A 24134-nucleotide genomic window follows, 5' to 3' on the forward strand; every position below is an offset into this window, starting at 1 on the left:
ACTTGGAGAAAACCATCAGATGTCTAGCCATGAATATTCAGGAGCACATGGAGAAAACCATCAGATGTCTAGCCAGAAATAATCAGGAGCACTTGGAGAAAACTATCAGATGTCTAGCCATGAATAGCCAGGAGCACTTGAAGAAAACCATCAGATGTCTAGCCATGAATAATCAGGAGCACTTGGAGAAAACCATCAGATGTCTAGCCAGGAATAATCAGGAGTACTCGGAGAAAACCATCAGTTGTCTAGCCAGGAATAATCAGGAGCACTTGGAGAAAACCATCACATGTCTAGACATGAATAGCCAGGAGCACTTGTAGAAAACCATCAGATGTCTAGCCATGAATAATCAGGAGCACTTGGAGAAAACCATCAGATGTCTAGCCAGGAATAATCAGGAGCACTTGGAGAAAACCATTAGATGTCTAGCCAGGAATAATCAGGAGCACTAGGAGAAAACCATCAGTTGTCTAGCCAGGAATAATCAGGAGCACTTGGAGAAAACCATCAGATGTCTAGCCATGAATAATCAGGAGCACTTGGAGAAAACCATCAGATGTCTAGCCAGGAATAATCAGGAGCACTCGGAGAAAACCATCAGTTGTCTAGCCAGGAAATATCAGGAGCACTTGGAGAAAACCATCAGATGTCTAGCCAGGAATAATCAGGAGCACTCGGAGAAAACCATCAGTTGTCTAGCCAGGAATAATCAGGAGCACTCGGAGAAAACCATCACATGTCTAGCCAGGAATAATCAGGAGCACTCGGAGAAAACCATCACATGTCTAGACATGAATAGCCAGGAGCACTTGAAGAAAACCATCAGATGTCTAGCCATGAATAATCAGGAGCACTTGGAGAAAACCATCAGATGTCTAGCCAGGAATAATCAGGAGCACTCGGAGAAAACCATCACATGTCTAGCCATGAATAATCAGGAGCACTTGGAGAAAACCATCAGATGTCTAGCCAGGAATAATAAGGAGCACTTGGAGAAAACCATCAGATGTCTAGCCAGGAATAATCAGGAGCACTTGGAGAAAACCATCACATGTCTAGCCATGAATAATCAGGAGCACTTGGAGAAAACCATCAGATGTCTAGCCAGGAATAATCAGGAGCACTTGGAGAAAACCATCAGATGTCTAGCCATGAATAATCAGGAGCACTTAGAGAAAACCATCAGATGTCTAGCCAGGAATAATCAGGAGCACTTGGAGAAAACCATCAGATGTCTAGCCAGGAATAATCAGGAGCACTCGGAGAAAACCATCAGTTGTCTAGCCAGGAATAATCAGGAGCACTCGGAGAAAACCATCACATGTCTAGCCATGAATAATCAGGAGCACTTGGAGAAAACCATCAGATGTCTAGCCAGGAATAATCAGGAGCACTTGGAGAAAACCATCAGATGTCTAGCCATGAATAATCAGGAGCACTTGGAGAAAACCATCGGATGTCTAGCCAGGAATAATCAGGAGCACTCGGAGAAAACCATCACATGTCTAGCCATGAATAATCAGGAGCACTTGGAGAAAACCATCAGATGTCTAGCTAGGAATAATCAGGAGCACTTGGAGAAAACCATCAGGTGTCTAGCCATGAATAATCAGGAGCACTTGGAGAAAACCATCAGATGTCTAGCCAGGAATAATCAGGAGCACTTGGAGAAAACCATCAGATGTCTAGCCATGAATAGCCAGGAGCACTTGAAGAAAACCATCAGATGTCTAGCCATGAATAATCAGGAGCACTTGGAGAAAACCATCAGATGTCTAGCCAGGAATAATCAGGAGCACTCGGAGAAAACCATCAGTTGTCTAGCCAGGAATAATCAGGAGCACTTGGAGAAAACCATCACATGTCTAGACATGAATAGCCAGGAGCACTTGAAGAAAACCATCAGATGTCTAGCCATGAATAATCAGGAGCACTTGGAGAAAACCATCAGATGTCTAGCCAGGAATAATCAGGAGCACTCGGAGAAAACCATCAGTTGTCTAGCCAGGAATAATCAGGAGCACTTGGAGAAAACCATCAGATGTCTAGCCAGGAATAATCAGGAGCAATTGGAGAAAACCATCAGATGTCTAGCCATGAATAATCAGGAGCACTTGGAGAAAACCATCAGATGTCTAGCCAGGAATAATCAGGAGCACTCGGAGAAAACCATCAGATGTCTAGCCAGGAATAATCAGGAGCACTCGGAGAAAACCATCAGTTGTCTAGCCAGGAATAATCAGGAGCACTTGGAGAAAACCATCAGATGTCTAGCCATGAATAATCAGGAGCACTTGGAGAAAACCAGAAGATGTCTAGCCAGGAATAATCAGGAGCACTCGGAGAAAACCATCACATGTCTAGCCATGAATAATCAGGAGCACTTGAAGAAAACCATCAGATGTCTAGCCATGAATAATCAGGAGCACTTGGAGAAAACCATCAGATGTCTAGCCATGAATAATCATGAGCACTCGGAGAAAACCATCAGTTGTCTAGCCAGGAATAATCAGGAGCACTTGGAGAAAACCCTCAGATGTCTAGCCATGAATAATCAGGAGCACTTGGAGAAAACCATCAGATGTCTAGCCAGGAATAATCAGAAGCACTCGGAGAAAACCATCAGTTGTCTAGCCAGGAATAATCAGGAGCACTCGGAGAAAACCATCACATGTCTAGACATGAATAGCCAGGAGCACTTGAAGAAAACCATCAGATGTCTAGCCATGAATAGCCAGGAGCTCTTGAAGAAAACCATCAGATGTCTAGCCATGAATAATCAGGAGCACTTGGAGAAAACCATCACATGTCTAGACATGAATAGCCAGGAGCACTTGAAGAAAACCATCAGATGTCTAGCCATGAATAGCCAGGAGCACTTGAAGAAAACCATCAGATGTCTAGCCATAAATAATCAGGAGCACTTGGAGAAAACCATCAGATGTCTAGCCAGGAATAATCAGGAGCACTCGGAGAAAACCATCAGTTGTCTAGCCAGGAATAATCAGTAGCACTCGGAGAAAACCATCACATGTCTAGACATGAATAGCCAGGAGCACTTGAAGAAAACCATCAGATGTCTAGCCATGAATAATCAGGAGCACTTGGAGAAAACCATCAGATGTCTAGCCAGGAATAATCAGGAGCACTCGGAGAAAACCATCACATGTCTAGACATGAATAGCCAGGAGCACTTGAAGAAAACCATCAGATGTCTAGCCATGAATAGCCAGGAGCACTTGAAGAAAACCATCAGATGTCTAGCCATGAATAATCAGGAGCACTTGGAGAAAACCATCACATGTCTAGCCATGAATAGCCAGGAGCACTTGAAGAAAACCATCAGTTGTCTAGCTAGGAATAATCAGGAGCACTCGGAGAAAACCATCACATGTCTAGACATGAATAGCCAGGGGCACTTGAAGAAAACCATCACATGTCTAGACATGAATAGCCAGGAGCACTTGAAGAAAACCATCAGATGTCTAGCCATGAATAATCAGGAGCACTCGGAGAAAACCATCAGTTGTCTAGCCAGGAATAATCAGGAGCACTCGGAGAAAACCATCACATGTCTAGACATGAATAGCCAGGAGCACTTGAAGAAAACCATCAGATGTCTAGCCATGAATAATCAGGAGCACTTGGAGAAAACCATCAGATGTCTAGCCAGGAATAATCAGGAGCACTTGGAGAAAACCATCACATGTCTAGACATGAATAGCCAGGAGCACTTGAAGAAAACCATCAGATGTCTAGCCATGAATAATCAGGAGCACTTGGAGAAAACCATCAGATGTCTAGCCAGGAATAATCAGGAGCACTTGGAGAAAACCATCAGATGTCTAGCCAGGAATAATCAGGAGCACTCGGAGAAAACCATCAGTTGTCTAGCCAGGAATAATCAGGAGCACTCGAAGAAAACCATCACATGTCTAGACATGAATAGCCAGGAGCACTTGAAGAAAACCATCAGATGTCTAGCCATGAATAGCCAGGAGCACTTGAAGAAAACCATCAGATGTCTAGCCATGAATAATCAGGAGCACTTGGAGAAAACGATCACATGTCTAGACATGAATAGCCAGGAGCACTTGAAGAAAACCATCAGTTGTCTAGCCAGGAATAATCAGGAGCACTCGGAGAAAACCATCACATGTCTAGACATGAATAGCCAGGAGCACTTGAAGAAAACCATCAGATGTCTAGCCATGAATAATCAGGAGCACTTGGAGAAAACCATCAGATGTCTAGCCAGGAATAATCAGGAGCACTTGGAGAAAACCATCACATGTCTAGTCATGAATAGCCAGGAGCACTTGAAGAAAACCATCATATGTCTAGCCATGAATAATCAGGAGCACTTGGAGAAAACCATCAGATGTCTAGCAAGAAATAATCAGGAGCACTCGGAGAAAACCATCACATGTCTAGCCATGAATAATCAGGAGCACTTGGAGAAAATTATCAGATGTCTAGCCAGGAATAATCAGGAGCACTTGGAGAAAACCATCAGATGTCTAGCCATGAATAGCCAGGAGCACATGGAGAAAACCATCAGATGTCTAGCCAGGAATAATCAGGAGCACTTGGAGAAAACCATCAGATGTCTAGCCATGAATAATCAGGAGCACTTGGAGAAAACCATCAGATGTCTAGCCAGGAATAATCAGGAGCACTTGGAGAAAACCATCAGATGTCTAGCCAGGAATAATCAGGAGCACTTGGAGAAAACCATCAGATGTCTAGCCAGGAATAATCAGGAGCACTCGGAGAAAACCATCAGTTGTCTAGCCAGGAATAATCAGGAGCACTCGGAGAAAACCATCACATGTCTAGACATGAATAGCCAGGAGCACTTGAAGAAAACCATCAGATGTCTAGCCATGAATAATCAGGAGCACTTGGAGAAAACCATCAGATGTCTAGCCAGGAATAATCAGGAGCACTTGGAGATAACCATCAGATGTCTAGCCAGGAATAATCAGGAGCACTCGGAGAAAACCATCAGTTGTCTAGCCAGGAATAATCAGGAGCACTCGGAGAAAACCATCACATGTCTAGACATGAATAGCCAGGAGCTCTTGAAGAAAACCATCAGATGTCTAGGCAGGAATAATCAGGAGCACTTGGAGAAAACCATCAGATGTCTAGGCAGGAATAATCAGGAGCACTTGGAGAAAACCATCAGATGTCTAGCCAGGAATAATCAGGAGCACTTGGAGAAAACCATCAGATGTCTAGCCATGAATAATCAGGAGCACTTGAAGAAAACCATCAGATGTCTAGCCATGAATAATCAGGAGCACTTGGAGAAAACCATCAGATGTCTAGCCAGGAATAATCAGGAGCACTTGGAGAAAACCATCAGATGTCTAGCCAGGAATAATCAGGAGCACTCGGAGAAAACCATCACATGTCTAGACATGAATAGCCAGGAGCACTTGAAGAAAACCATCAGATGTCTAGCCATGAATAATCAGGAGCACTTGGAGAAAACCATCAGATGTCTAGCCAGGAATAATCAGGAGCACTTGGAGAAAACCATCAGATGTCTAGCCAGGAATAATCAGGAGCACTCGGAGAAAACCATCACATGTCTAGCCAGGAATAATCAGGAGCACTTGGAGAAAACCATCAGATGTCTAGCCAGGAATAATCAGGAGCACTTGGAGAAAACCATCAGATGTCTAGCCATGAATAATCAGGAGCACTTGGAGAAAACCATCAGATGTCTAGCCATGAATAGCCAGGAGCACTTGAAGAAAACCATCAGATGTCTAGCCATGAATAATCAGGAGCACTTGGAGAAAACCATCAGATGTCTAGCCATGAATAATCAGGAGCACTTGGAGAAAACCATCAGATGTCTAGTTAGGAATAATCAGGAGCACTTGGAGAAAACCATCACATGTCTAGACATGAATAGCCAGGAGCACTTGAAGAAAACCATCAGATGTCTAGCCATGAATAGCCAGGAGCACTTGGAGAAAACCATCAGATGTCTAGCCATGAATAATCAGGAGCACTTGGAGAAAACCATTAGATGTCTAGCCAGGAATAATCAGGAGCACTCGGAGAAAACCATTAGATGTCTAGCCAGGAATAATCAGGAGCACTCGGAGAAAACCATCAGTTGTCTAGCCAGGAATAATCAGGAGCACTTGAAGAAAACCATCAGATGTCTAGCCAGGAATAATCAGAAGCACTTGGAGAAAACCATCAGATGTCTAGCCAGGAATAATCAGGAGCACTCGGAGAAAACCATCAGTTGTCTAGCCAGGAATAATCAGGAGCACTTATAGAAAACCATCAGATGTCTAGCCAGGAATAATCAGGAGCACTCGGAGAAAACCATCAGTTGTCTAGCCAGGAATAATCAGGAGCACTCGGAGAAAACCATCACATGTCTAGCCAGGAATAGCCAGGAGCACTCGGAGAAAACCATCACATGTCTAGACATGAATAGCCAGGAGCACTTGAAGAAAACCATCAGATGTCTAGCCATGAATAATCAGGAGCACTTGGAGAAAACCATCAGATGTCTAGCCAGGAATAATCAGGAGCACTCGGAGAAAACCATCACATGTCTAGACATGAATAGCCAGGAGCACTTGAAGAAAACCATCAGATGTCTAGCCATGAATAATCAGGAGCACTTGGAGAAAACCATCAGATGTCTAGCCAGGAATAATCAGGAGCACTCGGAGAAAACCATCACATGTCTAGACATGAATAGCCAGGAGCACTTGAAGAAAACCATCAGATGTCTAGCCATGAATAGCCAGGAGCACTTGAAGAAAACCATCAGATGTCTAGCCATGAATAATCAGGAGCACTTGGAGAAAACCATCACATGTCTAGCCATGAATAGCCAGGAGCACTTGAAGAAAACCATCAGTTGTCTAGCTAGGAATAATCAGGAGCACTCGGAGAAAACCATCACATGTCTAGACATGAATAGCCAGGAGCACTTGAAGAAAACCATCACATGTCTAGACATGAATAGCCAGGAGCACTTGAAGAAAACCATCAGATGTCTAGCCATGAATAATCAGGAGCACTCGGAGAAAACCATCAGATGTCTAGCCAGGAATAATCAGGAGCACTCGGAGAAAACCATCAGTTGTCTAGCCAGGAATAATCAGGAGCACTCGGAGAAAACCATCACATGTCTAGACATGAATAGCCAGGAGCACTTGAAGAAAACCATCAGATGTCTAGCCATGAATAATCAGGAGCACTTGGAGAAAACCATCAAATGTCTAGCCAGGAATAATCAGGAGCACTTGGAGAAAACCATCACATGTCTAGACATGAATAGCCAGGAGCACTTGAAGAAAACCATCAGATGTCTAGCCATGAATAATCAGGAGCACTTGGAGAAAACCATCAGATGTCTAGCCAGGAATAATCAGGAGCACTTGGAGAAAACCATCAGATGTCTAGCCAGGAATAATCAGGAGCACTCGGAGAAAACCATCAGTTGTCTAGCCAGGAATAATCAGGAGCACTCGGAGAAAACCATCACATGTCTAGACATGAATAGCCAGGAGCACTTGAAGAAAACCATCAGATGTCTAGCCATGAATAGCCAGGAGCACTTGAAGAAAACCATCAGATGTCTAGCCATGAATAATCAGGAGCACTTGGAGAAAACCATCACATGTCTAGACATGAATAGCCAGGAGCACTTGAAGAAAACCATCAGTTGTCTAGCCAGGAATAATCAGGAGCACTCGGAGAAAACCATCACATGTCTAGACATGAATAGCCAGGAGCACTTGAAGAAAACCATCAGATGTCTAGCCATGAATAATCAGGAGCACTTGGAGAAAACCATCAGATGTCTAGCCAGGAATAATCAGGAGCACTTGGAGAAAACCATCACATGTCTAGTCATGAATAGCCAGGAGCACTTGAAGAAAACCATCAGATGTCTAGCCATGAATAATCAGGAGCACTTGGAGAAAACCATCAGATGTCTAGCCAGGAATAATCAGGAGCACTCGGAGAAAACCATCACATGTCTAGCCATGAATAATCAGGAGCACTTGGAGAAAACCATCAGATGTCTAGCCAGGAATAATCAGGAGCACTTGGAGAAAACCATCAGATGTCTAGCCATGAATAGCCAGGAGCACTTGGAGAAAACCATCAGATGTCTAGCCAGGAATAATCAGGAGCACTTGGAGAAAACCATCAGATGTCTAGCCATGAATAATCAGGAGCACTTGGAGAAAACCATCAGATGTCTAGCCAGGAATAATCAGGAGCACTTGGAGAAAACCATCAGATGTCTAGCCAGGAATAATCAGGAGCACTTGGAGAAAACCATCAGATGTCTAGCCAGGAATAATCAGGAGCACTCGGAGAAAACCATCAGTTGTCTAGCCAGGAATAATCAGGAGCACTCGGAGAAAACCATCACATGTCTAGACATGAATAGCCAGGAGCACTTGAAGAAAACCATCAGATGTCTAGCCATGAAAAATCAGGAGCACTTGGAGAAAACCATCAGATGTCTAGCCAGGAATAATCAGGAGCACTTGGAGAAAACCATCAGATGTCTAGCCAGGAATAATCAGGAGCACTCGGAGAAAACCATCAGTTGTCTAGCCAGGAATAATCAGGAGCACTCGGAGAAAACCATCACATGTCTAGACATGAATAGCCAGGAGCACTTGAAAAAAACCATCAGATGTCTAGCCAGGAATAATCAGGAGCACTTGGAGAAAACCATCAGATGTCTAGCCATGAATAGCCAGGAGCACTTGGAGAAAACCATCAGATGTCTAGCCAGGAATAATCAGGAGCACTTGGAGAAAACCATCAGATGTCTAGCCATGAATAATCAGGAGCACTTGAAGAAAACCATCAGATGTCTAGCCATGAATAATCAGGAGCACTTGGAGAAAACCATCAGATGTCTAGCCAGGAATAATCAGGAGCACTTGGAGAAAACCATCAGATGTCTAGCCAGGAATAATCAGGAAGCACTCGGAGAAAACCATCAGTTGTCTAGCCAGGAATAATCAGGAGCACTCGGAGAAAACCATCACATGTCTAGACATGAATAGCCAGGAGCACTCGAAGAAAACCATCAGATGTCTAGCCATGAATAATCAGGAGCACTTGGAGAAAACCATCAGATGTCTAGCAAGGAATAATCAGGAGCACTCGGAGAAAACCATCACATGTCTAGCCATGAATAATCAGGAGCACTTGGAGAAAACCATCAGATGTCTAGCCAGGCATAATCAGGAGCACTTGGAGAAAACCATCAGATGTCTAGCCATGAATATTCAGGAGCACATGGAGAAAACCATCAGATGTCTAGCCAGAAATAATCAGGAGCACTTGGAGAAAACCATCAGATGTCTAGCCATGAATAGCCAGGAGCACTTGAAGAAAACCATCAGATGTCTAGCCATGAATAATCAGGAGCACTTGGAGAAAACCATCAGATGTCTAGCCAGGAATAATCAGGAGTACTCGGAGAAAACCATCAGTTGTCTAGCCAGGAATAATCAGGAGCACTTGGAGAAAACCATCACATGTCTAGACATGAATAGCCAGGAGCACTTGTAGAAAACCATCAGATGTCTAGCCATGAATAATAAGGAGCACTTGGAGAAAACCATCAGATGTCTAGCCAGGAATAATCAGGAGCACTTGGAGAAAACCATTAGATGTCTAGCCAGGAATAATCAGGAGCACTAGGAGAAAACCATCAGTTGTCTAGCCAGGAATAATCAGGAGCACTTGGAGAAAACCATCAGATGTCTAGCCATGAATAATCAGGAGCACTTGGAGAAAACCATCAGATGTCTAGCCAGGAATAATCAGGAGCACTCGGAGAAAACCATCAGTTGTCTAGCCAGGAAATATCAGGAGCACTTGGAGAAAACCATCAGATGTCTAGCCAGGAATAATCAGGAGCACTCGGAGAAAACCATCAGTTGTCTAGCCAGGAATAATCAGGAGCACTCGGAGAAAACCATCACATGTCTAGCCAGGAATAATCAGGAGCACTCGGAGAAAACCATCACATGTCTAGACATGAATAGCCAGGAGCACTTGAAGAAAACCATCAGATGTCTAGCCATGAATAATCAGGAGCACTTGGAGAAAACCATCAGATGTCTAGCCAGGAATAATCAGGAGCACTCGGAGAAAACCATCACATGTCTAGCCATGAATAATCAGGAGCACTTGGAGAAAACCATCAGATGTCTAGCCAGGAATAATCAGGAGCACTTGGAGAAAACCATCAGATGTCTAGCCAGGAATAATCAGGAGCACTTGGAGAAAACCATCACATGTCTAGCCATGAATAATCAGGAGCACTTGGAGAAAACCATCAGATGTCTAGCCAGGAATAATCAGGAGCACTTGGAGAAAACCATCAGATGTCTAGCCATGAATAATCAGGAGCACTTGGAGAAAACCATCAGATGTCTAGCCAGGAATAATCAGGAGCACTTGGAGAAAACCATCAGATGTCTAGCCAGGAATAATCAGGAGCACTCGGAGAAAACCATCAGTTGTCTAGCCAGGAATAATCAGGAGCACTCGGAGAAAACCATCACATGTCTAGCCATGAATAATCAGGAGCACTTGGAGAAAACCATCAGATGTCTAGCCAGGAATAATCAGGAGCACTTGGAGAAAACCATCAGATGTCTAGCCATGAATAATCAGGAGCACTTGGAGAAAACCATCGGATGTCTAGCCAGGAATAATCAGGAGCACTCGGAGAAAACCATCACATGTCTAGCCATGAATAATCAGGAGCACTTGGAGAAAACCATCAGATGTCTAGCTAGGAATAATCAGGAGCACTTGGAGAAAACCATCAGGTGTCTAGCCATGAATAATCAGGAGCACTTGGAGAAAACCATCAGATGTCTAGCCAGGAATAATCAGGAGCACTTGGAGAAAACCATCAGATGTCTAGCCATGAATAGCCAGGAGCACTTGAAGAAAACCATCAGATGTCTAGCCATGAATAATCAGGAGCACTTGGAGAAAACCATCAGATGTCTAGCCAGGAATAATCAGGAGCACTCGGAGAAAACCATCAGTTGTCTAGCCAGGAATAATCAGGAGCACTTGGAGAAAACCATCACATGTCTAGACATGAATAGCCAGGAGCACTTGAAGAAAACCATCAGATGTCTAGCCATGAATAATCAGGAGCACTTGGAGAAAACCATCAGATGTCTAGCCAGGAATAATCAGGAGCACTCGGAGAAAACCATCAGTTGTCTAGCCAGGAATAATCAGGAGCACTTGGAGAAAACCATCAGATGTCTAGCCAGGAATAATCAGGAGCAATTGGAGAAAACCATCAGATGTCTAGCCATGAATAATCAGGAGCACTTGGAGAAAACCATCAGATGTCTAGCCAGGAATAATCAGGAGCACTCGGAGAAAACCATCAGATGTCTAGCCAGGAATAATCAGGAGCACTCGGAGAAAACCATCAGTTGTCTAGCCAGGAATAATCAGGAGCACTTGGAGAAAACCATCAGATGTCTAGCCAGGAATAATCAGGAGCACTCGGAGAAAACCATCAGTTGTCTAGCCAGGAATAATCAGGAGCACTTGGAGAAAACCATCACATGTCTAGCCATGAATAATCAGGAGCACTTGGAGAAAACCAGAAGATGTCTAGCCAGGAATAATCAGGAGCACTCGGAGAAAACCATCACATGTCTAGCCATGAATAATCAGGAGCACTTGAAGAAAACCATCAGATGTCTAGCCATGAATAATCAGGAGCACTTGGAGAAAACCATCAGATGTCTAGCCATGAATAATCAGGAGCACTCGGAGAAAACCATCAGTTGTCTAGCCAGGAATAATCAGGAGCACTTGGAGAAAACCCTCAGATGTCTAGCCATGAATAATCAGGAGCACTTGGAGAAAACCATCAGATGTCTAGCCAGGAATAATCAGGAGCACTCGGAGAAAACCATCAGTTGTCTAGCCAGGAATAATCAGGAGCACTCGGAGAAAACCATCACATGTCTAGACATGAATAGCCAGGAGCACTTGAAGAAAACCATCAGATGTCTAGCCATGAATAGCCAGGAGCACTTGAAGAAAACCATCAGATGTCTAGCCATGAATAATCAGGAGCACTTGGAGAAAACCATCACATGTCTAGACATGAATAGCCAGGAGCACTTGAAGAAAACCATCAGATGTCTAGCCATGAATAGCCAGGAGCACTTGAAGAAAACCATCAGATGTCTAGCCATAAATAATCAGGAGCACTTGGAGAAAACCATCAGATGTCTAGCCAGGAATAATCAGGAGCACTCGGAGATAACCATCAGTTGTCTAGCCAGGAATAATCAGTAGCACTCGGAGAAAACCATCACATGTCTAGACATGAATAGCCAGGAGCACTTGAAGAAAACCATCAGATGTCTAGCCATGAATAATCAGGAGCACTTGGAGAAAACCATCAGATGTCTAGCCAGGAATAATCAGGAGCACTCGGAGAAAACCATCACATGTCTAGACATGAATAGCCAGGAGCACTTGAAGAAAACCATCAGATGTCTAGCCATGAATAGCCAGGAGCACTTGAAGAAAAACCATCAGATGTCTAGCCATGAATAATCAGGAGCACTTGGAGAAAACCATCACATGTCTAGCCATGAATAGCCAGGAGCACTTGAAGAAAACCATCAGTTGTCTAGCTAGGAATAATCAGGAGCACTCGGAGAAAAACCATCACATGTCTAGACATGAATAGCCAGGGGCACTTGAAGAAAACCATCACATGTCTAGACATGAATAGCCAGGAGCACTTGAAGAAAACCATCAGATGTCTAGCCATGAATAATCAGAAGCACTCGGAGAAAACCATCAGTTGTCTAGCCAGGAATAATCAGGAGCACTCGGAGAAAACCATCACATGTCTAGACATGAATAGCCAGGAGCACTTGAAGAAAACCATCAGATGTCTAGCCATGAATAATCAGGAGCACTTGGAGAAAACCATCAGATGTCTAGCCAGGAATAATCAGGAGCACTTGGAGAAAACCATCACATGTCTAGACATGAATAGCCAGGAGCACTTAAAGAAAACCATCAGATGTCTAGCCATGAATAATCAGGAGCACTTGGAGAAAACCATCAGATGTCTAGCCAGGAATAATCAGGAGCACTTGGAGAAAACCATCAGATGTCTAGCCAGGAATAATCAGGAGCACTCGGAGAAAACCATCAGTTGTCTAGCCAGGAATAATCAGGAGCACTCGGAGAAAACCATCACATGTCTAGACATGAATAGCCAGGAGCACTTGAAGAAAACCATCAGATGTCTAGCCATGAATAGCCAGGAGCACTTGAAGAAAAACCATCAGATGTCTAGCCATGAATAATCAGGAGCACTTGGAGAAAACCATCACATGTCTAGACATGAATAGCCAGGAGCACTTGAAGAAAACCATCAGTTGTCTAGCCAGGAATAATCAGGAGCACTCGGAGAAAACCATCACATGTCTAGACATGAATAGCCAGGAGCACTTGAAGAAAACCATCAGATGTCTAGCCATGAATAATCAGGAGCACTTGGAGAAAACCATCAGATGTCTAGCCAGGAATAATCAGGAGCACTTGGAGAAAACCATCACATGTCTAGTCATGAATAGCCAGGAGCACTTGAAGAAAACCATCATATGTCTAGCCATGAATAATCAGGAGCACTTGGAGAAAACCATCAGATGTCTAGCAAGAAATAATCAGGAGCACTCGGAGAAAACCATCACATGTCTAGCCATGAATAATCAGGAGCACTTGGAGAAAATTATCAGATGTCTAGCCAGGAATAATCAGGAGCACTTGGAGAAAACCATCAGATGTCTAGCCATGAATAGCCAGGAGCACATGGAGAAAACCATCAGATGTCTAGCCAGGAATAATCAGGAGCACTTGGAGAAAACCATCAGATGTCTAGCCATGAATAATCAGGAGCACTTGGAGAAAACCATCAGATGTCTAGCCAGGAATAATCAGGAGCACTTGGAGAAAACCATAAGATGTCTAGCCAGGAATAATCAGGAGCACTTGGAGAAAACCATCAGATGTCTAGCCAGGAATAATCAGGAGCACTCGGAGAAAACCATCAGTTGTCTAGCCAGGAATAATCAGGAGCACTCGGAGAAAACCATCACATGTCTAGACATGAATAGCCAGGAGCACTTGAAGAAAACCATCAGATGTCTAGCCATGAATAATCAGGAGCACTTGGAGAAAACCATCAGATGTCTAGCCAGGAATAATCAGGAGCACTTGGAGATAACCATCAGATGTCTAGCCAGGAATAATCAGGAGCACTCGGAGAAAACCATCAGTTGTCTAGCCAGGAATAATCAGGAGCACTCGGAGAAAACCATCACATGTCTAGACATGAATAGCCAGGAGCTCTTGAAGAAAACCATCAGATGTCTAGGCAGGAATAATCAGGAGCACTTGGAGAAAACCATCAGATGTCTAGGCAGGAATAATCAGGAGCACTTGGAGAAAACCATCAGATGTCTAGCCAGGAATAATCAGGAGCACTTGGAGAAAACCATCAGATGTCTAGCCATGAATAATCAGGAGCACTTGAAGAAAACCATCAGATGTCTAGCCATGAATAATCAGGAGCACTTGGAGAAAACCATCAGATGTCTAGCCAGGAATAATCAGGAGCACTTGGAGAAAACCATCAGATGTCTAGCCAGGAATAATCAGGAGCACTTGGAGAAAACCATCAGATGTCTAGCCAGGAATAATCAGGAGCACTCGGAGAAAACCATCACATGTCTAGACATGAATAGCCAGGAGCACTTGAAGAAAACCATCAGATGTCTAGCCATGAATAATCAGGAGCACTTGGAGAAAACCATCAGATGTCTAGCCAGAAATAATCAGGAGCACTTGGAGAAAACCATCAGATGTCTAGCCAGGAATAATCAGGAGCACTCGGAGAAAACCATCACATGTCTAGCCAGGAATAATCAGGAGCACTTGGAGAAAACCATCACATGTCTAGTCATGAATAGCCAGGAGCACTTGAAGAAAACCATCATATGTCTAGCCATGAATAATCAGGAGCACTTGGAGAAAACCATCAGATGTCTAGCAAGAAATAATCAGGAGCACTCGGAGAAAACCATCACATGTCTAGCCATGAATAATCAGGAGCACTTGGAGAAAATTATCAGATGTCTAGCCAGGAATAATCAGGAGCACTTGGAGAAAACCATCAGATGTCTAGCCATGAATAGCCAGGAGCACATGGAGAAAACCATCAGATGTCTAGCCAGGAATAATCAGGAGCACTTGGAGAAAACCATCAGATGTCTAGCCATGAATAATCAGGAGCACTTGGAGAAAACCATCAGATGTCTAGCCAGGAATAATCAGGAGCACTTGGAGAAAACCATAAGATGTCTAGCCAGGAATAATCACACTTGGAGAGAAAACCATCAGATGTCTAGCCAGGAATAATCAGGAGCACTCGGAGAAAACCATCAGTTGTCTAGCCAGGAATAATCAGGAGCACTCGGAGAAAACCATCACATGTCTAGACATGAATAGCCAGGAGCACTTGAAGAAAACCATCAGATGTCTAGCCATGAATAATCAGGAGCACTTGGAGAAAACCATCAGATGTCTAGCCAGGAATAATCAGGAGCACTTGGAGATAACCATCAGATGTCTAGCCAGGAATAATCAGGAGCACTCGGAGAAAACCATCAGTTGTCTAGCCAGGAATAATCAGGAGCACTCGGAGGAAAACCATCACATGTCTAGACATGAATAGCCAGGAGCTCTTGAAGAAAACCATCAGATGTCTAGGCAGGAATAATCAGGAGCACTTGGAGAAAACCATCAGATGTCTAGGCAGGAATAATCAGGAGCACTTGGAGAAAACCATCAGATGTCTAGCCAGGAATAATCAGGAGCACTTGGAGAAAACCATCAGATGTCTAGCCATGAATAATCAGGAGCACTTGAAGAAAAACCATCAGATGTCTAGCCATGAATAATCAGGAGCACTTGGAGAAAACCATCAGATGTCTAGCCAGGAATAATCAGGAGCACTTGGAGGAAAACCATCAGATGTCTAGCCAGGAATAATCAGGAGCACTTGGAGAAAACCATCAGATGTCTAGCCAGGAATAATCAGGAGCACTCGGAGAAAACCATCACATGTCTAGACATGAATAGCCAGGAGCACTTGAAGAAAACCATCAGATGTCTAGCCATGAATAATCAGGAGCACTTGGAGAAAACCATCAGATGTCTAGCCAGAAATAATCAGGAGCACTTGGAGAAAACCATCAGATGTCTAGCCAGGAATAATCAGGAGCACTCGGAGAAAACCATCACATGTCTAGCCAGGAATAATCAGGAGCACTTGGAGAAAACCATCAGATGTCTAGCCAGGAATAATCAGGAGCACTTGGAGAAAACCATCAGATGTCTAGCCATGAATAATCAGGAGCACTTGGAGAAAACCATCAGATGTCTAGCATGAATAGCCAGGAGCACTTGAAGAAAACCATCAGATGTCTAGCCATGAATAATCAGGAGCACTTGGAGAAAACCATCAGATGTCTAGCCATGAATAATCAGGAGCACTTGGAGAAAACCATCAGATGTCTAGTTAGGAATAATCAGGAGCACTTGGAGAAAACCATCACATGTCTAGACATGAATAGCCAGGAGCACTTGAAGAAAACCATCAGATGTCTAGCCATGAATAGCCAGGAGCACTTGGAGAAAACCATCAGATGTCTAGCCATGAATAATCAGGAGCACTTGGAGAAAACCATTAGATGTCTAGCCAGGAATAATCAGGAGCACTCGGAGAAAACCATTAGATGTCTAGCCAGGAATAATCAGGAGCACTCGGAGAAAACCATCAGTTGTCTAGCCAGGAATAATCAGGAGCACTTGAAGAAAACCATCAGATGTCTAGCCAGGAATAATCAGGAGCACTTGGAGAAAACCATCAGATGTCTAGCCAGGAATAATCAGGAGCACTCGGAGAAAAACCATCAGTTGTCTAGCCAGGAATAATCAGGAGCACTTGTAGAAAACCATCAGATGTCTAGCCAGGAATAATCAGGAGCACTCGGAGAAAACCATCAGTTGTCTAGCCAGGAATAATCAGGAGCACTCGGAGAAAACCATCACATGTCTAGCCAGGAATAGCCAGGAGCACTCGGAGAAAACCATCACATGTCTAGACATGAATAGCCAGGAGCACTTGAAGAAAACCATCAGATGTCTAGCCATGAATAATCAGGAGCACTTGGAGAAAACCATCAGATGTCTAGCCAGGAATAATCAGGAGCACTCGAGAAAACCATCACATGTCTAGCCAGGAATAATCAGGAGCACTCGGAGAAAACCATCAGTTGTCTAGCCAGGAATAATCAGGAGCACTCGGAGAAAACCATCACATGTCTAGCCAGGAATAATCAGGAGCACTCGGAGAAAACCATCACATGTCTAGCCATGATAATCAGGAGCACTTGGAGAAAAACCATCAGATGTCTAGCCAGGAATAATCAGGAGCACTTGGAGAAAACCATCAGATGTCTAGCCATGAATATCAGGAGCACTCGGAGAAAACCATCACATGTCTAGCCATGAATAATCAGGAGCACTCGGAGAAAACCATCAGATGTCTAGCCATGAATAATCAGGAGCACTTGGAGAAAACCATCAGATGTCTAGCCAGGAATAATCAGGAGCACTTGGAGAAAACCATCAGATGTCTAGCCAGGAATAATCAGGAGCACTTGGAGAAAACCATCAGATGTCTAGCCATGAATAGCCAGGAGCACTTGAAGAAAACCATCAGAAGTCTAGCCATGAATAATCAGGAGCACTTGGAGAAAACCATCAGATGTCTAGCCAGGAATAATTAGGAGCACTCGGAGAAAACCATCAGTTGTCTAGCCAGGAATAATCAGGAGCACTTGGAGAAAACCATCACATGTCTAGACATGAATAGCCAGGAGCACTTGAAGAAAACCATCAGATGTCTAGCCATGAATAATCAGGAGCACTTGGAGAAAACCATCAGATGTCTAGCCAGGAATAATCAGGAGCACTCGGAGAAAACCATCAGTTGTCTAGCCAGGAATAATCAGGAGCACTTGGAGAAAACCATCAGATGTCTAGCCAGGAATAATCAGGAGCACTTGGAGAAAACCATCAGATGTCTAGCCAGGAATAATCAGGAGCACTTGGAGAAAACCATCAGATGTCTAGCCAGGAATAATCAGGAGCACTTGGAGAAAACCATCAGATGTCTAGCCAGGAATAATCAGGCGCACTCTGAGAAAACCATCAGATGTCTAGCCAGGAATAATCAGGAGCACTCGGAGAAAACCATCACATGTCTAGACATGAATAGCCAGGAGCACTTGAAGAAAACCATCACATGTCTAGACATGAATAATAAGGAGCACTTGGAGAAAACCATCAGATGTCTAGCCAGGAATAATCAGGAGCACTCGGAGAAAACCATCAGATGTCTAGCCAGGAATAATCAGGAGCACTTGGAGAAAACCATCAGTTGTCTAGCAAGGAATAATCAGGAGCACTTGGAGAAAACCATCAGAATTCTAGCCAGGAATAATCAGGAGCACTTGGAGAAAACCATCAGATGTCTAGCCAGGAATAATCAGGAGCACTTGGAGAAAACCATCAGATGTCTAGCCAGGAATAATCAGGAGCACTCGGAGAAAACCATCAGATGTCTAGCCAGGAATAATCAGGAGCACTCGGAGAAAACCATCAGTTGTCTAGCCAGGAATAATCAGGAGCACTTGGAGAAAACCATCAGATGTCTAGCCAGGAATAATCAGGAGCACTTGGAGAAAACCATCAGATGTCTAGCCAGGAATAATCAGGAGCACTCGGAGAAAACCATCACATGTCTAGCCATGAATAATCAGGAGCACTTGGAGAAAACCATCAGATGTCTAGCCAGGAATAATCAGGAGCACTTGGAGAAAACCATCAGATGTCTAGCCAGGAATAATCAGGAGCACTCGGAGAAAACCATCACATGTCTAGACATGAATAATCAGGAGCACTCGAAGAAAACCATCAGATGTCTAGCCATGAATAATCAGGAGCACTTGGAGAAAACCATCATATGTCTAGCCATGAATAATCAGGAGCACTCGGAGAAAACCATCACATGTCTAGCCATGAATAATCAGGAGCACTTGGAGAAAACCATCAGATGTCTAGCCAGGAATAATCAGGAGCACATGGAGAAAACCATCAGATGTCTAGCCATGAATAATCAGGAGCACATGGAGAAAACCATCAGATGTCTAGCCAGGAATAATCAGGAGCACTTGGAGAAAACCATCAGATGTCTAGCCATGAATAGCCAGGAGCACTTGAAGAAAACCATCAGATGTCTAGCCATAAATAATCAGGAGCACTTGGAGAAAACCATCAGATGTCTAGCCAGGAATAATCAGGAGCACTCGGAGATAACCATCAGTTGTCTAGCCAGGAATAATCAGTAGCACTCGGAGAAAACCATCACATGTCTAGACATGAATAGCCAGGAGCACTTGAAGAAAACCATCAGATGTCTAGCCATGAATAATCAGGAGCACTTGGAGAAAACCATCAGATGTCTAGCCAGGAATAATCAGGAGCACTCGGAGAAAACCATCACATGTCTAGACATGAATAGCCAGGAGCACTTGAAGAAAACCATCAGATGTCTAGCCATGAATAGCCAGGAGCACTTGAAGAAAACCATCAGATGTCTAGCCATGAATAATCAGGAGCACTTGGAGAAAACCATCACATGTCTAGCCATGAATAGCCAGGAGCACTTGAAGAAAACCATCAGTTGTCTAGCTAGGAATAATCAGGAGCACTCGGAGAAAACCATCACATGTCTAGACATGAATAGCCAGGGGCACTTGAAGAAAACCATCACATGTCTAGACATGAATAGCCAGGAGCACTTGAAGAAAACCATCAGATGTCTAGCCATGAATAATCAGAAGCACTCGGAGAAAACCATCAGTTGTCTAGCCAGGAATAATCAGGAGCACTCGGAGAAAACCATCACATGTCTAGACATGAATAGCCAGGAGCACTTGAAGAAAACCATCAGATGTCTAGCCATGAATAATCAGGAGCACTTGGAGAAAACCATCAGATGTCTAGCCAGGAATAATCAGGAGCACTTGGAGAAAACCATCACATGTCTAGACATGAATAGCCAGGAGCACTTGAAGAAAACCATCAGATGTCTAGCCATGAATAATCAGGAGCACTTGGAGAAAACCATCAGATGTCTAGCCAGGAATAATCAGGAGCACTTGGAGAAAACCATCAGATGTCTAGCCAGGAATAATCAGGAGCACTCGGAGAAAACCATCAGTTGTCTAGCCAGGAATAATCAGGAGCACTCGGAGAAAACCATCACATGTCTAGACATGAATAGCCAGGAGCACTTGAAGAAAACCATCAGATGTCTAGCCATGAATAGCCAGGAGCACTTGAAGAAAACCATCAGATGTCTAGCCATGAATAATCAGGAGCACTTGGAGAAAACCATCACATGTCTAGACATGAATAGCCAGGAGCACTTGAAGAAAACCATCAGTTGTCTAGCCAGGAATAATCAGGAGCACTCGGAGAAAACCATCACATGTCTAGACATGAATAGCCAGGAGCACTTGAAGAAAACCATCAGATGTCTAGCCATGAATAATCAGGAGCACTTGGAGAAAACCATCAGATGTCTAGCCAGGAATAATCAGGAGCACTTGGAGAAAACCATCACATGTCTAGTCATGAATAGCCAGGAGCACTTGAAGAAAACCATCATATGTCTAGCCATGAATAATCAGGAGCACTTGGAGAAAACCATCAGATGTCTAGCAAGAAATAATCAGGAGCACTCGGAGAAAACCATCACATGTCTAGCCATGAATAATCAGGAGCACTTGGAGAAAATTATCAGATGTCTAGCCAGGAATAATCAGGAGCACTTGGAGAAAACCATCAGATGTCTAGCCATGAATAGCCAGGAGCACATGGAGAAAACCATCAGATGTCTAGCCAGGAATAATCAGGAGCACTTGGAGAAAACCATCAGATGTCTAGCCATGAATAATCAGGAGCACTTGGAGAAAACCATCAGATGTCTAGCCAGGAATAATCAGGAGCACTTGGAGAAAACCATAAGATGTCTAGCCAGGAATAATCAGGAGCACTTGGAGAAAACCATCAGATGTCTAGCCAGGAATAATCAGGAGCACTCGGAGAAAACCATCAGTTGTCTAGCCAGGAATAATCAGGAGCACTCGGAGAAAACCATCACATGTCTAGACATGAATAGCCAGGAGCACTTGAAGAAAACCATCAGATGTCTAGCCATGAATAATCAGGAGCACTTGGAGAAAACCATCAGATGTCTAGCCAGGAATAATCAGGAGCACTTGGAGATAACCATCAGATGTCTAGCCAGGAATAATCAGGAGCACTCGGAGAAAACCATCAGTTGTCTAGCCAGGAATAATCAGGAGCACTCGGAGAAAACCATCACATGTCTAGACATGAATAGCCAGGAGCTCTTGAAGAAAACCATCAGATGTCTAGGCAGGAATAATCAGGAGCACTTGGAGAAAACCATCAGATGTCTAGGCAGGAATAATCAGGAGCACTTGGAGAAAACCATCAGATGTCTAGCCAGGAATAATCAGGAGCACTTGGAGAAAACCATCAGATGTCTAGCCATGAATAATCAGGAGCACTTGAAGAAAACCATCAGATGTCTAGCCATGAATAATCAGGAGCACTTGGAGAAAACCATCAGATGTCTAGCCAGGAATAATCAGGAGCACTTGGAGAAAACCATCAGATGTCTAGCCAGGAATAATCAGGAGCACTTGGAGAAAACCATCAGATGTCTAGCCAGGAATAATCAGGAGCACTCGGAGAAAACCATCACATGTCTAGACATGAATAGCCAGGAGCACTTGAAGAAAACCATCAGATGTCTAGCCATGAATAATCAGGAGCACTTGGAGAAAACCATCAGATGTCTAGCCAGAAATAATCAGGAGCACTTGGAGAAAACCATCAGATGTCTAGCCAGGAATAATCAGGAGCACTCGGAGAAAACCATCACATGTCTAGCCAGGAATAATCAGGAGCACTTGGAGAAAACCATCAGATGTCTAGCCAGGAATAATCAGGAGCACTTGGAGAAAACCATCAGATGTCTAGCCATGAATAATCAGGAGCACTTGGAGAAAACCATCAGATGTCTAGCCATGAATAGCCAGGAGCACTTGAAGAAAACCATCAGATGTCTAGCCATGAATAATCAGGAGCACTTGGAGAAAACCATCAGATGTCTAGCCATGAATAATCAGGAGCACTTGGAGAAAACCATCAGATGTCTAGTTAGGAATAATCAGGAGCACTTGGAGAAAACCATCACATGTCTAGACATGAATAGCCAGGAGCACTTGAAGAAAACCATCAGATGTCTAGCCATGAATAGCCAGGAGCACTTGGAGAAAACCATCAGATGTCTAGCCATGAATAATCAGGAGCACTTGGAGAAAACCATTAGATGTCTAGCCAGGAATAATCAGGAGCACTCGGAGAAAACCATTAGATGTCTAGCCAGGAATAATCAGGAGCACTCGGAGAAAACCATCAGTTGTCTAGCCAGGAATAATCAGGAGCACTTGAAGAAAACCATCAGATGTCTAGCCAGGAATAATCAGGAGCACTTGGAGAAAACCATCAGATGTCTAGCCAGGAATAATCAGGAGCACTCGGAGAAAACCATCAGTTGTCTAGCCAGGAATAATCAGGAGCACTTGTAGAAAACCATCAGATGTCTAGCCAGGAATAATCAGGAGCACTCGGAGAAAACCATCAGTTGTCTAGCCAGGAATAATCAGGAGCACTCGGAGAAAACCATCACATGTCTAGCCAGGAATAGCCAGGAGCACTCGGAGAAAACCATCACATGTCTAGACATGAATAGCCAGGAGCACTTGAAGAAAACCATCAGATGTCTAGCCATGAATAATCAGGAGCACTTGGAGAAAACCATCAGATGTCTAGCCAGGAATAATCAGGAGCACTCGGAGAAAACCATCACATGTCTAGCCAGGAATAATCAGGAGCACTCGGAGAAAACCATCAGTTGTCTAGCCAGGAATAATCAGGAGCACTCGGAGAAAACCATCACATGTCTAGCCAGGAATAATCAGGAGCACTCGGAGAAAACCATCACATGTCTAGCCATGAATAATCAGGAGCACTTGGAGAAAACCATCAGATGTCTAGCCAGGAATAATCAGGAGCACTTGGAGAAAACCATCAGATGTCTAGCCATGAATAATCAGGAGCACTCGGAGAAAACCATCACATGTCTAGCCATGAATAATCAGGAGCACTCGGAGAAAACCATCAGATGTCTAGCCATGAATAATCAGGAGCACTTGGAGAAAACCATCAGATGTCTAGCCAGGAATAATCAGGAGCACTTGGAGAAAACCATCAGATGTCTAGCCAGGAATAATCAGGAGCACTTGGAGAAAACCATCAGATGTCTAGCCATGAATAGCCAGGAGCACTTGAAGAAAACCATCAGAAGTCTAGCCATGAATAATCAGGAGCACTTGGAGAAAACCATCAGATGTCTAGCCAGGAATAATTAGGAGCACTCGGAGAAAACCATCAGTTGTCTAGCCAGGAATAATCAGGAGCACTTGGAGAAAACCATCACATGTCTAGACATGAATAGCCAGGAGCACTTGAAGAAAACCATCAGATGTCTAGCCATGAATAATCAGGAGCACTTGGAGAAAACCATCAGATGTCTAGCCAGGAATAATCAGGAGCACTCGGAGAAAACCATCAGTTGTCTAGCCAGGAATAATCAGGAGCACTTGGAGAAAACCATCAGATGTCTAGCCAGGAATAATCAGGAGCACTTGGAGAAAACCATCAGATGTCTAGCCAGGAATAATCAGGAGCACTTGGAGAAAACCATCAGATGTCTAGCCAGGAATAATCAGGAGCACTTGGAGAAA

The sequence above is a fragment of the Bacillus rossius genome, chromosome 16 (genome assembly GCF_032445375.1).
Source record: "Bacillus rossius redtenbacheri isolate Brsri chromosome 16, Brsri_v3, whole genome shotgun sequence".
In the NCBI taxonomy this organism is placed as follows: Eukaryota; Metazoa; Arthropoda; class Insecta; order Phasmatodea; family Bacillidae; genus Bacillus; species Bacillus rossius.